Source organism: Camelus dromedarius, chromosome 23 (genome assembly GCF_036321535.1).
Source record: "Camelus dromedarius isolate mCamDro1 chromosome 23, mCamDro1.pat, whole genome shotgun sequence".
In the NCBI taxonomy this organism is placed as follows: Eukaryota; Metazoa; Chordata; class Mammalia; order Artiodactyla; family Camelidae; genus Camelus; species Camelus dromedarius.
In genome coordinates, this window is record NC_087458.1 from 23876028 (window position 1) to 23894170 (window position 18143).

The window sequence follows — 18143 nt, forward strand, 5'->3', positions numbered from 1 at the left end:
ACAAAGAGATTAATGTTGTTTCATGCCTGCTAGCACAACATCCATTCTGTAGCCCATGGATCAAGCAGTAATTCTGACTTTCAAGTCTTATTATTTAAAAAAGTCATTTTGTGAGGCTATAGTTGCCCCAGATAGTGATTCCTCTGATGGATTTGGGCAAAGTAAATTAAAAATCTTCTGGAAAGGATTCACCATGCTTGATGCCATTCAGAACGTCCATGGTTCATGGGAGGAGGTCAAAATATCAATGAACAGGAGTTTGGAAGAAGTTGATTCCAACCCTCATGGATGACTTTGAGGGGTTCAGGACTTCAGTGGAGGAAGTGACTGCAGCTGTGGTGGAAGTAGCAAGAGATCTCGAAATAGAAGTAGAGCCTAAAGATGTGACTGCATTGCTGCAATCTCAGGATAAAACTTGAACAGTTGAGGAGTTGCTTCTTACAGATGAGCAAAGAGTGTTTTCTTGATATGGAATTTATTCCTGGTGAAGATGCTGTGACAATTGTTGAAATGACAACAAAGCATTTAGTTGATAAAGCAGTGTTTGAGAGGATTGACTCCAATTTTTGAAAGAAATTCTGTGGGTAAAATGCTGTCAAACAGCATTGCATGTTATAGAGAAATCATTTGTAAAAGGAAGAGTCAATCGATGTGGCAAGCTTCATAATCATCTAATTTTAAGAAATTACCACAGCCACCCCAACCTTCAGCAGCCACCACCCTGATTAGTCAGGAGCCATCAGCATTGAGACAAGACCCTCCACCAGCAAAAAAGATTATGACGTGCCGAAGGCTCAGATGGTGGTTAGCATGATTTAGAAATAAAGTATTTTTAAAGTAAGGTATGTGCATTTTTAGGAATAATGCTATTATACACTAAATAGATCACAGTGTAGTGTAAACATTTATATGCACTGGAAAACCAAAATTGGTGTGACTTGCTTTATTGCAATATTTGGTTTATTGCAGTGGTCTGGAACTGAACCCACAATATCTCCAAGGTAGCCTCTGTATTTGAAGCATTTAATAGTTGCTTGGTGCTGTTCTAAGCATTTTACCTGTATTAACTCATTGAATCGTTATAATAATCTGGTGAAGTAGGTACTGTTGTTACCTTCATTTTAAAGAGGTGAAAACTGAGAAACAGGAAGGCTAACCATCTTGCTTTATGTTATACAATATGTAAGTGGCAGAGCTAGGATTTGAACCCAGGTGGTATAGTTGTAGTTTTAAATTTTAAACATCTATTTCCTCCTCAGTTTTTATTTATCTCTTTAAATGAAGCCAAGGAGAAGGTCTCAGTTTGTTGCTACTCTTCCTTTTACATGTTTTGAATACTTCTTTCCCATTTTAATAAAAAGATGGTGTCTAGGTACAGAGAGCTAGCTGGGCAAGACATGATACTAGGTATTGTACCACTGTAAGTCTCTTACACTGTATGTGAAGTTGTATAATATCATTTGAAGGCAGACCATGGTAAGTTAAAAACATGTATACTATAAAAGGTTATAAGTAATAAGCCATCAAAAGAAATAAAGTAAAATCAAAAAATAACTCATTTAATTCAAAAGAAGGCCTAAAAAAGGGGGAAAAAAGAACACAGGATGGATGGAAACAAATTGTAAGATAATTGACTTAAACCTAACCATGTTAGTAATCGCATCAAATATAAATGGTCTAAACACATCAGTTAAAAGGCAGAGATTATCAGATTGGATAAAAAAGCAAGATTGAACTATATCCTTGCCTATAAGAAACATATTTTAAATATAAAGATACAAATAGGATAAAAGTGAAGGATGGAAAAAGATATACTGACAACAGTCAAAAGAAAGATAGAGTGGCTATATTAACATTAGACAAAATAGACTTCTTCAGAACAAAGGCTATTTCTAGGGATAAAGGATGTCATTACATAATGATAAAGGATCAGTTAATCAAGAGAACATAACAATTCTAAACATTTGTGCCTCTAAAAACAGAATTTCAAAAATACATGAAACAAAAACTGATAGAACTCCCAAGGAGAAACAGTCAAGTGTGCAATTTTAGCTGTATATTTCAGTACTCTTTCCTGAGTATTGAAAATTCCAAAGATATAGTCGCCTTGTACAGTACTGTCAACCAGTTGACCTAATTCACCTAACAACAGCAGAATATTCTTCTCAATTCGTCTGAAGTGTACACAGAACATTTTCCACGATGAACCGTATTTTGGGCCAAAAAACAAGTCTCCATAATTTAAAAGGATTGAGATCCTGTGCTCTCTGATCTCAAAGGAGTTAAATTAGAAAATACTAACAGGCAACTGTGGAAAATTTACTAATACTTGGTAACTAAATAACACAATTCAAAGGAGAGATTAAAAGGAAATTATTTGGTACTGAATGCAAAGGAAAATACAACCTATCAGAATTCATGAGATTTCACTAACGTAGTACTTAAAGGGAAATTTATAGCACTGAGTGCCTATATTAGGGGAAAAGAAGATCTCAAATTAATGATGTCCACTTCTACCTTAAGAAATTAGAAAAAGAGCAAGTTAAACCAAAGTAATTAGAAGACAGGAAATGGTAAAGACCAATGTGGAAATTAATATATAGAAAACATAAAAATAATAGACAAAATCAGTGAAACCCAAACTGGTTCTTTGAAATGATCAATAAAATTGATAAAGTTCTAACCAGGCTGGTTAGTATCAGGAATGACAGAGGTGACATCATTACAGATTCAACAGATACTAAAAGGAAAATAAGAGATTATGAACCATTTTATGCCTGTAAATCTTAAACAGAGATGAAATGGACAAATTTCTCAGAAGACTTATACTACTAAATAAACTTCATTCAAGAAGAAATACCTGAGTGGCCATGTATCTATAAAAGAAATTGAATTTGTGATTTAAATATTTCTACCAAAAAACCGTGTAGGCCCCAATGACTTCACAAGTGAATTCTACTAAATATTTAAGGAATAAATTATACCAGTTCTACATAAACACTTTTAGAAAATTACAGAGGAGAGAAGACTTCCTAATTTACTTTGTGAGGCCAGTATAGCCCTTATACTCAAACCAGACACAGACATTGAGAAAAGAAGACTACACAGAAATATTCCGCATGAGCATACGTGTTAGTGTTCTAGACAAATTGTCGGAAACTGAATGTAACATTTTACTTTAAAAATATAATAGATCATAATCAAGTGGAGTTTATTCCAGGAATGTAAAGTTAATTTAACATTTAAAAAGCAATCAGTGTAATCCTCTCTGTTAACCAACTAAAAAGATAAATCATGTGATCATCTCAATAAATACAAAAAGAAAAAAGCATTTGACTCCATTCCAGGTAGTAACTGAGCAAATTAGGATTGGGAAGGAACTTCTTCAACCCAATAAAGGGCAGCTCTGAAAAAACTACAGATGATGTAGTTTTAATGGTGGAAAACCTAGTGATTTCTTCCTAAGACCAGAAACAAGAGAAGGTTGCGCACACCTTTGCTGCTGCACAATGTGCTGGAGTTTCTAGCCAGTGCAGTCAAGCAAGAAAAAGAAATTGAAGACATCTCCAGGGGAAAGGAAGAAGGAAAAGTGTCTCTTTTGCGGGGAGGCAAACATGACTGTTTAGAAAAATCTGATGGGATCTATGAAACCACTAGAGCTAGTAAGTTTAGTAAAGTTGTGGGACGCAGGATTAATATATAAATATTAGTTGTACTTCTTTATACTGCAGCAAACAGAAATTGAAACTTGACAAAACCAGTACCATTGACAGTAGTAACATGTATGAAATACTGAAAACTACACAGCATTGCTGACCAAAATTAAAGAGTATTTAGATAAATGGGGACGTATTCTTTGTGCATGGGTCGGAAGACTCGTTGTTGCTAAGGTGATAGCTCTCCGCAAATCGATCTGTTGATTCAGTGCAGTCCCCGTCAAAATCTTAGCAGGCTTTTTTGTAGAAATTGACAAACTGATTCTAAAACTCATGTAGAAATGGCAAGGACCTAGAATACCTAAAACAACTTTGAAAAAGAACAAAGTTGGAGAGCTAATACTGCCGGGTATCACAATTCATTATAAAGCTAAAGTGATCCGAGCAGTGTAGTATTGGTGTAAAGATAGAGAAGTAGGTCAGTGGAATAGAGGAGTCCAGAAATAAGCCAGTGAGTTCATGGACAGCTGAGTTTTAACAGTGCGAAGGCAATTCGTTGAGAAAGGAAAATAATGCTGGCACAATACACAAGCAAATGAACTTCAGTCTGTATCTTGCACTGTATACAAAAACTAAGTCAAAATGAATCATAGACCTAAATGCAAAACCTAAGATGATGAAACTTTAAGACAAAAACAGGAGAAAAATCTTTGTGGCCTTGAGTTGGGCAAACATGTTTTAGGTACTACACCGAAAGCACGGTCCATAAAATACCACATTGATAAAATGAACTTCATCAAATTAAAAATTGAGTGCCTTTTGAAAGATACTAAGAGATGCTTAGTAAAGCGCTTGTGGAAATGAGTCGGCTCTTTGGTGCTCCTAGTGTCCTGACCTGAAACTGGGGGTCATGGGTTCCTGTCTCTCTTCTGCTCCCAGTTGTCCCAGTGGCCCTCTGTGGGCCTTATTTTTCTCACTTGTAATATGTATCATTTGGACCACATGGTTTCCAAGGTTCCTTCCAGCTCGGACACCCAATATGTCTATAAAACAATTGACTTGGAAAGGAATACCTACCATTAAATGTGTTAAAAAATTTTTTTAAAGAAATTTAATTCATTTGGACTGTTGGTTCTCAAATGAGGCAATTTTGCCCCCGAAGGCTATTTGGCAGTATCTAGAGACATCTGGTTGCCAAAACTACTTAAGGGCATCTAGTGAATAGAGGCCACAGATACAGATACAGACATCTCAGGTCAGTTTAGCTGCTTATTTGAATCCTGTGTTAACTCCACATTCCTGTATTGAACATGTTATTGGCAAGACAAGCTGCTAAATGAAACCCGTGGGGAACACTGTGTCTTAGACTGTTGGGAATGTGTGCATGATGTGTCTGTGGAACTCTTTCATTTCTGAAATAATGACTTTTGTGTAGCCACCTGGAATTGAGCACTTTGGATATGCTGAAGTATTTGTTTTTATACCATTTCGGGAAAATGTTAAAATATATATATATCACCACTACCATATGTATAATTTCCCAGGCCACCAATAGAGCTTAATTTTAATTGATGGACTAAAATTTATTTTTTGTTTTGAAATAATTAGTGGCTCCTTGAGATCTTAAATTTAGATTTAAGATTCATTAACTTAAAATGCCTGCCTCGCCGCCTTTTTCCCAATATTCCACAAATAGGCCAAGACTCTTGTTCTCAGCATGTAACTTCAGCAGTTGACATGGTGACACTTGGATCATAGTATTTTCTACTTTTTTCCTTTTTAAAAGAGAACCTGAGGGAGAGAAGGTAGATTTTAGTGGAAGAATGAGGGAGAAGAGCAAGGGTTTGAATCAGGCTGAGAACACTGGCCTTTAATCAATGTTGCTTGTTGGGAGCGGTGTTTTTCCAGATAGGGTGACACTGGGAATTCTGTATATTCAGTTTAGTTGGGAATAGCTTGCTGCCACTACAGATATACCTACATCTGCGCCCAGGAGACTGATGTCACACAGCTGAATCTGGCCCATGTCCTGCCTCCCTCCGCGTATTACTCCCATCTGTTGTACTAAGGAGTGCTTTCTGAAGTAGGATCTGTCCCTGCTTTTGTTCTAGACCAGGAGTTGGCAGACTTTGTATAAAGACCCAGATAGTAAATACTTTAAGCTTTTTTTTTGGAGGGGGGCATGTGGGGGCAGATCATACAGTCTTCGCTGAGTCTATTCAGGTCTGCCTTCATAGCATGACAGCAACAGTAAACAATACAGAAATGAGTAAGTGTGGCTGTTTTCAAATAAAATTTAATTTACAGAAACAGGCCTGGGTTCGGCTTGTGGGTCATTGTTTGCCAACCCCCATTCTAGGCATCAGCACTTCCTCTCTGGAACATTTGGCACTTTCTGTTTAGTTTCCCAGTGGTGGCTGGTTGCAAGTGGAAGGAAGAGATAGCCTTTCACTCGCAGCTGCTCTGCTGTGTTGAATGGCTTTTCCTGATGATGGTATGGAATAAGTGAATGATGGGAACTTTAAGTGATAAGTGGAATGGTAAGGCAGACTTAATTCCTTTCTGGATCACAGCCCATGTGCAGGTGGTCAGCAAATTCTAGAAAGTTTACCTTTGAAAATTCTCTGGAACTAGGTTTTTTTTTTAAACGTAAGTACTTATAACCTCTTGGCTGGAATAGGGCAGGACCTCCTTATCACTCTCTGCTTTTAAGGTTCTGTCTCTGATCTATCAGCCTCCAAAAATTTTGCCACGTACAGAATGAAAGTGTTACAGCACACATCCCTGCCTGGGAAAGTGTATATAGTGACTTTCAGTCACCTGGAATGGTGGTTCTTAACCGCTTTTATTTCTGAGTCCCTGTGAAAATCATTTGATAGCTGTGGATCCAGGAAGATGATTTTTCATTTGTATTCATCACATAATTTTCATACTTTTGGAGAGCTGGGCATTTCATAGCCCCAGGGTTTAATTAATTCATGGTCTCTTGGTTAAGAAATCCTGATTTAGAAAATAAAATGCATGTTTCTTTCTATGCAGTTGTTCATGCTTCATGATCTGGCTCCAGTCTGTCTTTACAGTTTATTGTCTTATGTTCACACACACATACATGCATTTTCTGCAAAGAGTTAACCAACATTCTCCTGTCATGCCAGTTTCTTCCATTCTGGTGTCTTCTGTCTGCCCGGAATGTGCTTACAGTTTACCTTCCATCAGCCCAGTATCTACTCGTAAATACTCATCTCAAATATCAGACTTTCTGTGAAAACTTTCCTTGCATTTCCTTCTTGGCAGACATAAATATGAAGGAATTATAGCCACTGAGAGATGAAGGGAAGTCTTCCTTTTGTGGGGGAGGGGTGGGAAGAGGATGGAAGGAGGAAACTTCTAGGAAAGATTTCTTTACTCTTAAGAAATATCCCTCTTCTTAACCTCTCTGAGCCTCAGTTTCCTAAGTTGAATATAATAATCTTAGGGGGCTGTTAAAATAAATGAAGAAGGGTGTTCCAGTCTCTCTAACACTTCAATATTTATATAGGAAATTCCCTTCTTCTGGTCATTGGGTGGCCCCAGGAACTCATGGAGGATAAACATCTTCAGAGACTCAGTACTTACTCAGTTCTTAATAAAATGTCCTAATGGAAAACAAGGTTGTAAGTTTACTAAAACAAGGTTTCTTGAAATCCTGCTGAAATTATGGTAAAGTGTATGTTGTAAGTCACTATGCAAATATTTATGTTGTTATAGGCATTGCTGCTTTCCAAAGGCCAGTGGGATCTTCACTGTTAGAGTACATGATACTTTTTTTGGCTGGTCAGTGGCTGATAGAATAGAACTCTGTCTTTCACAAATTAACACTTGTGGTTTTCACTATTCCATGAATGACTGGGAGGGTGTCTGACATGATAATTTGTAATTTTGCTGAGCACAGATTTGATCCTAGTCCCTGCCCACCCTCCACCCGCCCCCAGCCACTGGTAGGCACCTCTCAGTGTAATCTGTTGTTCTCTATTTTCCGTGTAGTAACTTTTGTAGCCAGCACTGCATATGCTGCGGAGCCAACTCCTAGTTCTGGTGACCGAAGAGAAACAAAAAGCAAAACATACAGGAAGAGGAATTTTGGATAAATTAAAAGAGTAAAGTGTACAATTCTGTGGTGACTTAAATTCATAATGTAAATGAGTCCACTTTGCAATTTGTGTGATAATGTAAATAAGTAGAAATTATTTGTGTTTTTAAAATCATCAAAAGTCTATAGGGGTAAAAAAAATCAGTTATGCTTTAATATGTTATATGCCATAGTAATATACTCAAATTTGGGGATTTTTCATGGTGTCTTGGGACAAAATCCCTCATAAACATTGAGAATCTGTTCTACTTGAAGTCGTCATACAGGTATCCGTTTGTTGAGACATACACATTCAACAGGAATGTCTTTCTCTGTGTGTGTGCCTGTGTGTGTCTCCTGAATGAAACTTGTAAGATCATGTAATTTAATAGTCCCATTTATAAGATTCTGCCTTTTCATTGCCTTCAGGATAAAGTCCAGGCTTTTCTTTTTACTTGACAACCATTGCCCTTATATCTACTTCTCCAGACTCAGTTCCTGATGTTTCCCATCACTCTTTTACATTTTGCCATCTGATTAGATTGTACTCAACTATTGGTGCTTCCCTGAATGCCAGTGACGAAGGATTTCACTGTTCCTAGCCTTTGTACATGGTATTTTCTTTGTCATCATGTTCATCTAATGAACTTCTGTTAGAAGTGAAGAGGAAGAGAAACCAGATACTTCATCCCCTACTGCCCCCACATTTCCACAGTATTTAAACATTCAATTAAGGGTTGGTGGGGAGAGGGTAATTTGGCATTGCAGAAAGCACAAGGATTTGCAAACGGAAGACTTGTATTTAAGACCTACCTCTGCCATTAACTGATTATGTGAGCCTGGCCAGATCACATGACCTTGCATTAGACTGTCATGTTCTGTAGAATCAGGGCATTAGAATAAAGCAGAGGGTTAACGCATTTTCTCCCCTGCCCTTTCTTTTCTTTTTCTTTACTTCCATTTTTCTTCCCTCCCCTTCTTTTTATTTTTGCATGTTTGAAGGATCCAGTGCTTTCACATTGCTTTATAGTGAGTTACCACAGCAGTAATTATCCATAGGGAGTGGAGTGGATTGGGGGAGGGCATTCCCTGGGATGAAGGGGGCAAATATTAAAATAAGGGAAGACCTGGGGATTTGAAATGTACTCCAGGTAGAGATCTCCAAAGTACCTCCTACCTCTTAAGTAATATTCATCTATGTTACTCTTGGTATTAGCATGAGGCAAAAATATTTGAGGATGTATGTAGTTTGATTCCAAGTCTGTTCAGATGCTAACAAGTGGCAGCTAGCGCCATCTGTTGGTGGGAAGAGTTGTACTTTTTATTGGATGTGTAGTTCAGTCTCTGAGATTTTGCAAGTTGAAGATTCTTAAGGAGATTTTTGTAAAATTTAGGAGAATTTATAGGGTTCCCACCACTTTTTATTTTGAAAGAATTTCAAACTAACAGGAAAGTTATAAGAGTACTAAAGAGAACTCTTGTATACACTCTATACAAATTCACCAGTTTTTAACATTTTCTACCATTTGCTTTGTCATTCATTTCTTTCTCACACACACATACATGCTATTTTTCTGAAATATTTGAGATTAGTTTTTATACCACATACCCTTTTACCTCTTGAGACTTCAACTGTATTTCTTAAGAACAAATTCTTTTATATAACCACAATATAGTTATCAAATTTAGGAAATGGATACAGTACTTTGATCTACAGTCTGTATTGTAATTTTGTGAATTGTCTCAATAACATCTTTTGTAGCATTTACTGCCCTCCAGTACAGGATGTGTAATTGTCATGTCTCTTGAATTTTCTTTAATTTGTAATGGTGCCTCAGCCTTTCTTTGTATCTCATAGCAGTGGCATTTTTAAAAGAATGCATTTGTAGAATGTTCCTCAGGTTAGGTCTGTCCATTTCCTTGAGATGAGATTCAGGTGATGCATTCCCAGCTCAACTACTCAATACGTGATGTTGTGTCCCTCCCGGAGTATCACGTCAGAGGCACACAGCATCTGCCTGCTCCTCACTGGTGATGGGTATTGTGATCCACTCAGTCAAGACGTTGCCTGTTTTCTTCATAGTATAGTTACTTATTTTCCCTCTTGCAACTAATAAGCAGGCTATGAGAAAACACTGTTTCTGTCTTTTTGCTTTTTTTTAATTAATATCTTTGTAGAAAAATTTAAAATATATAGATAAGGCAAAACTAGAAAAAAAATTGACTTGTAAACCTGGAAATAGACACATTTTTATATATGTTGGTACAGTCTCTTTTCTGTGCTATAATAATGACAACCAAAGAAGGATTATACCTCAAGTGCTGTTTGGCAGATTGCTTTATTGATTTAGCAGTAAGTTGCGGATATTTACCTTGTGTTACTGAGTATTCTGTGGTATTTTGGTGGCTGCATGGTGTTCCATTGTATATAATTTTGCATACGGATTGTTCTGTGATGTTCAGTTTAGCCTCGCATTTCAGGTCTGAGAATCTCTCGGGGGGGGGCCAAGCTATTTAACTGTCCTCCTTTCTGGGCCCTTTTCTCTTGCAGCTTAAGGGAGGCAGTGCTGTACTGTTGCCTCACCTGACACCTTGGCTCAGACATGGAGTCCTGACATCTGTCTTACCCCGTCAAACTGGCTAACCAAGCTGTTTTTGCTTTCCACTGTTTGATGGACTGAGTTCCTTTCTCTGACCATTCCTAGGCCTACAGTGGCACACTTTTGCCAAATACATAAACGTATTTCTGATTCAATTGAATTTTTTATGCTTTAATTGCTAAGAAGTACAGTTTGGCTTTTTGTTTAATTTCAAATAGTGTATAGTATTATGAGGCAAATGGACTTTTATGGCCTAGTCTTCCGAGTAGGGCATCTGGCCAGAATGCACACATACCCACTAAAAACAAAAACAAAAACACACTCAAAAAACATGTTTGAGGCACAGTGCATGTTTTTGCTTGGAACTTCCTTTCTGTTGTCTGAGTTTCTATTTAATCTGTATTTATATTTGTGCCAGGCCGTGTCAGAGGTCTCCGAGCTCTTGTGTACTGGCAGATTATCTTTCATGAACCTCTTATGCTGGAGATGGAGTATAATCTTTAAAGGTATTGTTTAATACATTTTCCCCCCTTTAAAATCTAGTCATCTGAAAGTCTTTCTTCCCCTACAGGTTTAGGTCATTTGGGTACATAGAAGCTTTCTGTGTAGATATGGGCCAGTTTATAAATGCTTCTTCCCATTGCATCTCCAGTTTAGTACAAATACAGCAAAGTTATATCTGAGAGACTTAGGTGTAGAGTCTCTCTTTATTGGCTTGAGGTAAAACAGTTTTAATCCAAGCACTTTCTTTGACGTAGCTTCATTATTTTTAAGCTTTTCTTTTACACTTTGAGAAATAATGCCTGCTGTTTTATAGATGAGGAGATTTTAAATGGGCCAGTTTCTTCTCATTGCCTTTAACATATGCTCTCTGTGTTAGGTAGGAGGGTATTGTAGTGGCAGTGTGGTAAGTGAAACAGTTTTCTGCTGTCCTCACCTTTTTCCTTCTAATTTAAGACCTCAGTTTACTTTGTTTTGAAAATCATCTTCCTCACAAATCTTAAGTATGTACCTAAAATATTTATAAATAAAATATATGTCTGAAAAAATATAGAGATGTTTAAGCTTAAACAATAATTTGGTAAGTGATCTAGGAAACAGTTTGGTTGGGAAACAGTCAAGTTCTTTTGACACGAGACTTCTAAATATGTACATTAAATTAGACATTATCTCGCCCCCTCCCCCCAACCTGGGTGGTGTATGAAATTCCTAAACCTGTCATTGTGGTTGGCTTACAGTGATTGAATTTTCTCCAGAACATCTTTTTTTCCTGTAGTTTCAGTGTGTTCTTATCCATGTGAATTACCGTTGTTTGAAAAATGCTTGCTATCCTTTGATTAAGAATTAAATGTAGAGGGGGGCAGGTATAGCCCAAGAGGTCCTAGGTTCAATCCCCAGTACCTCCTCTAAAAATAAACCTAATTACCTCCCCACACCCTGCCAAAATTAAATAATTAAATAATACAATAATAAATAAATAAAATATTTTTAAAAAGAATTATAGCTGAGAATTTTTTATCACTTATGCTGTACTACTAAAGATAAATGGGGATATTTCAAGTTATGTACTTTTGAATAAATTCATAAAGGAATTTATAATATTCATATTAATCTACACTTGGAAATCAGTTGGTCAGCAAGTAAAATGGTATCTGTCTTAAGGGATCTCTCATCATTAAATGCAATGATTTAGTGTTACGAACTGTTTGTAGATTTGTCCTAGAGATAGTTATTATCAGTTCACATGAGTATTTTTAAATGAAAAAAATTTTAATTGTTAGTAAATTTCTTTTCCATTGTACTTGTGTCTTAAAATATGCTTTCAAAAATTCTTCATTTACAGTTATAGTTTACTTATTTTTTCTAACTCGTTAATTTATATTGTAATTTTCTCATGCTTCTGGGATTTAGAGGAATGGTTCTTTGAGGTCTGCCTCTTTCTCTCCTTTTTTTTTTAAGCTTCATCGCTGATACATGGACTTTGAGCCTCTGTTTAAATATTAGCAAAGTTCCTTGCCCAAGGCCTTACAGCTGGCTGGAAGTGTCTGAGCTAGGATTTGAACCCAGGGCTTTCCACCTCCAAAATTTGTGTACTTGCTGTTATACCATATTATTTCTAGATGTGTTGTTTCTTCTATAGAAATTTCATGTAATTCTTACAGAATCTCTCTGAAGTACATTTTGTTGTCCCTTATTTACAAACAAAGAAATTAAAATTCAGAGATTAAATAATTTACCCAGCGTAACTGGTTAAAATCCTAGAACTTGTTGTATTCCATATCTCATGCTCTTCCCAGTGAACTGCTTTCTCTGCCCCTCGATTTGGGATGGGGGGCAGTGTTCACAAATTAATATGAATTTTGTTAATTTTTTTATTTTAAATATCATCTGAGATTGCCATTTCCATGGCATCAGGCTTGTGAATTAGAACCTGGTGATGGAGGATGAAGGTGACAGAAGTTAAGGGGATAGAATGTGACCATGGGAGTTTTATTCAACTGGAAGACTAGGTGGGTACTGGAGAGCAGAGATTGGAGAAGCTTGGGTAGGAAAGGGGCCTGCACGTCACTTTAGATGCTTTGTTGTTTTTGTGGGAGCATGTTGTTTACTGCTCACCTTCCTAAAGCCCAGTGGCGTAGCCCTGGCATGGAAAGTCCTTAAAATACTGGCTTTAGTTTCCTAAGCTCATTTCCCTACTCGGAAGCCTTTAATGGTTCCTAGGGCCTGTCCCGTGCAATCTAAATCCCCCTGTTTGACAGTTGAGACCCTCCACAGGCTGTTCCTGTCACTTCTTCGAATGTTACCAGAGCTCATCAGGGAGGTTCTCCCCACCAGGCCGGCCGGCATCCGTGCTGGACCTCCTCTCTGGGCCACCTTTCCTTTGAAGTGTGCACCCTTGTTGATGGTGGTTTTACTTTCCGTTTCTTCCTACCCTTCAACCTGTCTTTCTGTATAAACTTAAATATCGTTTCCTCCTGTTGAAGTCATGTGACTCTTGAAGCCAAATCACAGTATAACAAGTTGTAGAGTTCTCTGGTTCTCTCATTCCTGCTCTTTTCCCTCTAGCCAAATTATAAACTTGCTCAGAGGAAGAACAGCCTTTTCAGTTCTCTTCTGTGGTTCCCTCCTTTCCTCGTTTTGTCTTCCTCCTTGTCTTTCCCTCCTCTGCCCCCACCCCTTTCCCTTCTCTCTTCCCCACCCCTCTCCTCTGTATTTTCCTGTCTGTCCTTTCATCAGTTCATCCATCATTCCTGTCTTTAGTTTTTCTGTCCTTCCTTTTTCCCCCTCCCTTCCAGCTGCCTGCCCCTACTGTGTAAGCCTGGACAAGTACCTGTTCGATCATCTCTAAAAATGGGGATATATAGGGTTTGTTTTGATGATTGTGTGAATTTTTTAATGAAAAGGGCTCGCTGGATAACAGGACTCCATACATATTAACTTTTATTTGTTATTGTTACACTGTTTTGTGTATTCCAATGTATAAAACATAATGATAGGATTTTCTATAAAAGGAGAGGTAGTTATATAGAGAGGTTAATTTTAAACTTTTAAACACTTTGACAATAATCCAAAAACATCAATCATTTTAACAATCACGGTTAAGATAAGTATTTCTACCCCTGACTTTACTTTCATTTGATACAAAGTTAAACAGAAACCAAGAGAAGTTTTTCTATTTTGAGATAAGTTAGTTTTTCATGTACCACCACATTAACTGCTTGCCATGTGGACTAATTTTGTGGTAAATTCTTTGTCTAAAAATGTCTTCATTTTGCCGCCTCTTAAATTAGAATTTAGCTGGGTATGGAATTTTAGATTGACAGTTACTTTCTCTTAGCACTTTGAAGATAATTCATTTTCTTCTGTGTCTTTTGCTACTGTTGAAAAGCTTTCCATTTAATTTTGTTCCTTTGTAAATAAAAGCCTTACCTGCTTGCTTTTTAAACAAGCATTCTCCAATTTAAAGTGGTGCATAAAGAATATGACTATTTGTCCTGCTCAAGGCTTGTGATTCCTGAATATGAAGATACATGTCTTTTACTTGTTCTGGAAACTAAACAGATTTTCTCTCTTTAAATGTTGACTTTCATTGTCTCTCTTCCTCTGGAGCTCCTCTGAGACATGTTAGATCTTATTATTCTATTTTTTTATTTCTTTTAATCTCTTTTCACCTTTTACATATCATTAAGCCTTTGTTTAGAATTACTGCATAATTTCATTTCTTTATCCTACTTTACAAATTCTCTCTTTAGTTGTGTTACTCTGAAGCTTAATTCTCCAGTGACTGTATATTTCTTTTCTTAAAAAACAAACAAACTTTTATTTACTTTTATTTGGTTCTCTTACGAATGTTTGTCTTGCTTTTTTATAATGTCTTGTATTTTCAGTTTCTTCTTTTAAGACTGCTGGTTTTCATCTTTCCTATTTTATAACCTGTATCTGATAATTTTTCATCTGAAGTTCCCCAGAGGTAACCCTAATAATTCCTGTGTTTCCTGCTGTTACTTGCAGGGGGTTGTTTGTTTGTAGAGTTACTGGATTTCCCTCCTGAGCTTGCTAGTGCGGCTTTGTTTGGGGGAATCCCGCACTGCCTGGGTTGAAGGAATGTTCTTCTCCTAAACTTTTGTTCCCTCCTTGGGTTCCAGGAGTCTCACTGGCTTGTGAACGTATTTTATGAGAATTTGTAGTCTTGAAAGTCTTGGACCATGCTAGCAGTTTAAATTCAAATTCTGGGTCAGTGCCGGAGCAAGCCTGGATTACAGGTTTTCATTTTGTAGGCACCCTCCTCCAGCCTCAGGATTAAGCCCAGGCCAAGATACACAAGTCCTTATCTTCCTGTACCAGTATCTTTTTATAGACCATCTTACCAATGATTGGGTAGACTACCAATCTCTCTGACTTAATTCTAGGTAAAGCTGTGTGTGGCTGGGGTGAGGAGGAGAGCATGTGTGTCTCAGTTCCATTCTCATCTCTTGGTTGCCTCTTCTGTCCAACTGGTGCCAAAATCCAAGCCACCATTTCCAAGTTTCTTCTGTGGTACAAAGATTTTTTACCTTGTTTTTCAGCCGTGTTGCTGGAACTAGAAATCCTCATCATATTCTTTTAAATGTGTGTAGTATTGTGTGTGTTGATTATTTGATTGCCATTCTCCCTGTACTTTTATTAAGTGGGCATTTATCTAATATCCTGTGAACAACTGCTTTGTTCAGTCATTTACTCATCTTTTAACAGATACTTTGGTAGGCAGTTGAGATCAAGTATTGTGTTCATGTGCCTGAAAACAGATGAAAAAATAACAGTTTTTCTGTTCTGTGTTGTTTTAAATATGGGTCTTTAACATCAAGGAATTCAAAATTCATTCAGGAGATGTACGTAAATAAGTCAATGTGAAACTATAGCAGAATTCTGAGAGGAGAGCAGTGGAAGCACAAAGGAAGGAGACTGAGGACTTCTCTGTGGGAGGCAGCGAGGACCTCCCATAACCCTGGATGTGCATATGAACCCCTTTCTTTCTAATTTCTTTCACAATACCTTGAACTTGTTATAAGCAAATAGCAAAGATGATCTTGCTTAGTGCTATAGAAGAAATGGTTTTAAGAGGCAACCACATTCTTTATTAAACTTTTGTCAAAATAGCTCAATATCAATTATGTCAAAAACAGTCTTTTTCTGTTACTCATCAGCATTTTGATGGCTGTAATTATTGAAACAAAGTACTGGGGAATTTGGGACTAATCTCTGATTTTCTTAGATTAAAAAAAAATGAAGGCAATGTAAATTTAGCTGTCAGACATGCTGAATGTGCTGTGATACACAGGCTGCTTAAATCTTTGGGCCCTCCGTGAGTGTCATATACACTGTCTCTTTAATATTTATTTAAAAATACATTTTAAAGGAAAGCAAGATGTAAAACAGCTTTTAAATATTGAATTGCAATTATGGTGTTTTAATTTTACCCTATTTTTTTCTCTTGAAACTTAACGATTCCAATAAGAAGATTTAGTTTATTTTGTTGAACCTATCACTTGTATTTTCATGGGGTTTTTTTCTTATAATTATCCATTTGAATTTTTTATTGTGGTTATATACAAAGGTATTAAGGCCACTTCTGATTTTCACTGTTGTAAGTAGCGCTTATTGGATATCGCTTACCTGTTCTTTTTTCCTCCAGAGTTTTGATAAGGTGAATTTCCAGTACGGAGATTTTTAAGCCAACCTGTAGAAGCATATCAATTCTGTGTTGTCTGAGTATTTACAAAGAAATTGCACTAATTAATTGCATTTCTCCGCCATTTTCCTTATAGTTGCTTAACTCTTCTAGAGTGTAGCTATTAAATGTCTTTAGCATAATATTTCTAATGATGGTAATATAAATTATTTCAGAGAAGAATATGTAACTGGTATTATTAAATGAGATTAGATTAGTTAGTGAGAAGTTGTCACTTTAACTTTACACTTTTGTTCATTTATTTAAAAAGCATTGGTTTCTTGGTGGGAATACCACTGAGAAGGTGGGGAGTTAGGAGGCTGAATGATTGTGCCTGCAATTTATAATCAAGTTCTGGGACCTCAAGCAAGGAACTAAATCTATTCAGATTTCCTAGAAGTTGGGGATTATATTGCTTGGAAAGAAGCAATATCCATGTTTGGGGATTATATTGAAGCACTATGCCTTTTTTGGGATTTAAACCCTTTAAAAAGACAGATTAGCTATCTTTAAGAAGTATGAGAAGAGAATAGCTGAGAAATAATGTAAGGAAAGAGCTGCTGTGATGTTGGTGTTTTTGCGAATGATTGTGCCGTTTATATATAGTGATAGGAAAAGTAAATATTAAAGCATGCATTTGTCTTGTTTAATTTCAACATTTTTGTGTGCAAAGCACAGAAAAGTCTTGAGGCACATACCATAAAGGAATAAACCCATGCCTGTCTCTCAGGACTTGAGGTGTTTTTACAGAATCATGAGGCTTTGTTGTATTTACAGTGTTAAATACTATTGACGGGTAGAACATTTGTAAGTTGTCATGAACGGCATTTTTGTTAAGGTATGCTTTGCTGTACCTTTTTTTTTTTTTTTACATGTAATTGATTTTAATATGACCTTAATTTTCATGGGATATTTGAATAACAATTAAAAACAGGCAGAGAAAACTTGATTCGCTACTGTTAATAGTTTATAGATGTATCAATGTTTACTCCTGGTATATTGCCTCTTTTCAGTTAATATTTAGTCATAAATTTATATGTTTGATTTGTAATATAGATTAAAGATACATTTCCTTTAACAATTTGATTATTTTTCTTAACACTAGGGGGCACTCTTGATTTATTAATTCGTATCTAAATTAATCATGCATTGATGAAATGAAATTATTTGAAAACATTGTTTCAAACTGAGTGTTGCCTTCAGAGAGAATTGGAATTATTAAGTTCATTTTGGATAGCAATGTAAAAATAAAGTGATTCTTATAAGGATAAATGAGGCTTATAAAATGAACTTTTACTGTAGATTGGAGATTAAAGATTTTCTGTGCTCTATTCATTTTCACATTGGTTTTCTAATTCATTTCTAAATGGTTTTAAAAAATTCATTATTTTTAATATAGTTCTCATTTCTAAAATTCTAACACAGTGTTTTGCTCTTAAGGCAGATACTTAGGATATATCTGAAGAAATGAAGATAAATTTAAGATGTGACTGAAAGCTGCTGTCATTAGTAATCATTTTTAAGTATTTGAAAACCAGTAATGTGTTTTGCCATATCTAAGAAACAGATCG

At 36.4% G+C, this 18143-nt stretch overlaps 1 protein-coding gene across 4 annotated transcripts in view; it reads left to right on the plus strand.

The window, feature by feature from the left end:
- The window catches only part of RALGPS2 (Ral GEF with PH domain and SH3 binding motif 2), a 137993-nt gene that overhangs the window by 15790 nt on the left and 104060 nt on the right, over positions 1 to 18143 (plus strand). The window contains exon 1 of one of the 4 annotated variants that reach the window (XM_064478037.1): positions 10849 to 10870. The exons of the other annotated variants lie outside the window; for them this stretch is intronic. The gene's annotated coding sequence lies outside the window, so the exon portion shown is untranslated. Of the gene's footprint in view, positions 1 to 10848; positions 10871 to 18143 lie in introns of those variants that run through there. 4 annotated transcript variants of the gene reach the window in all.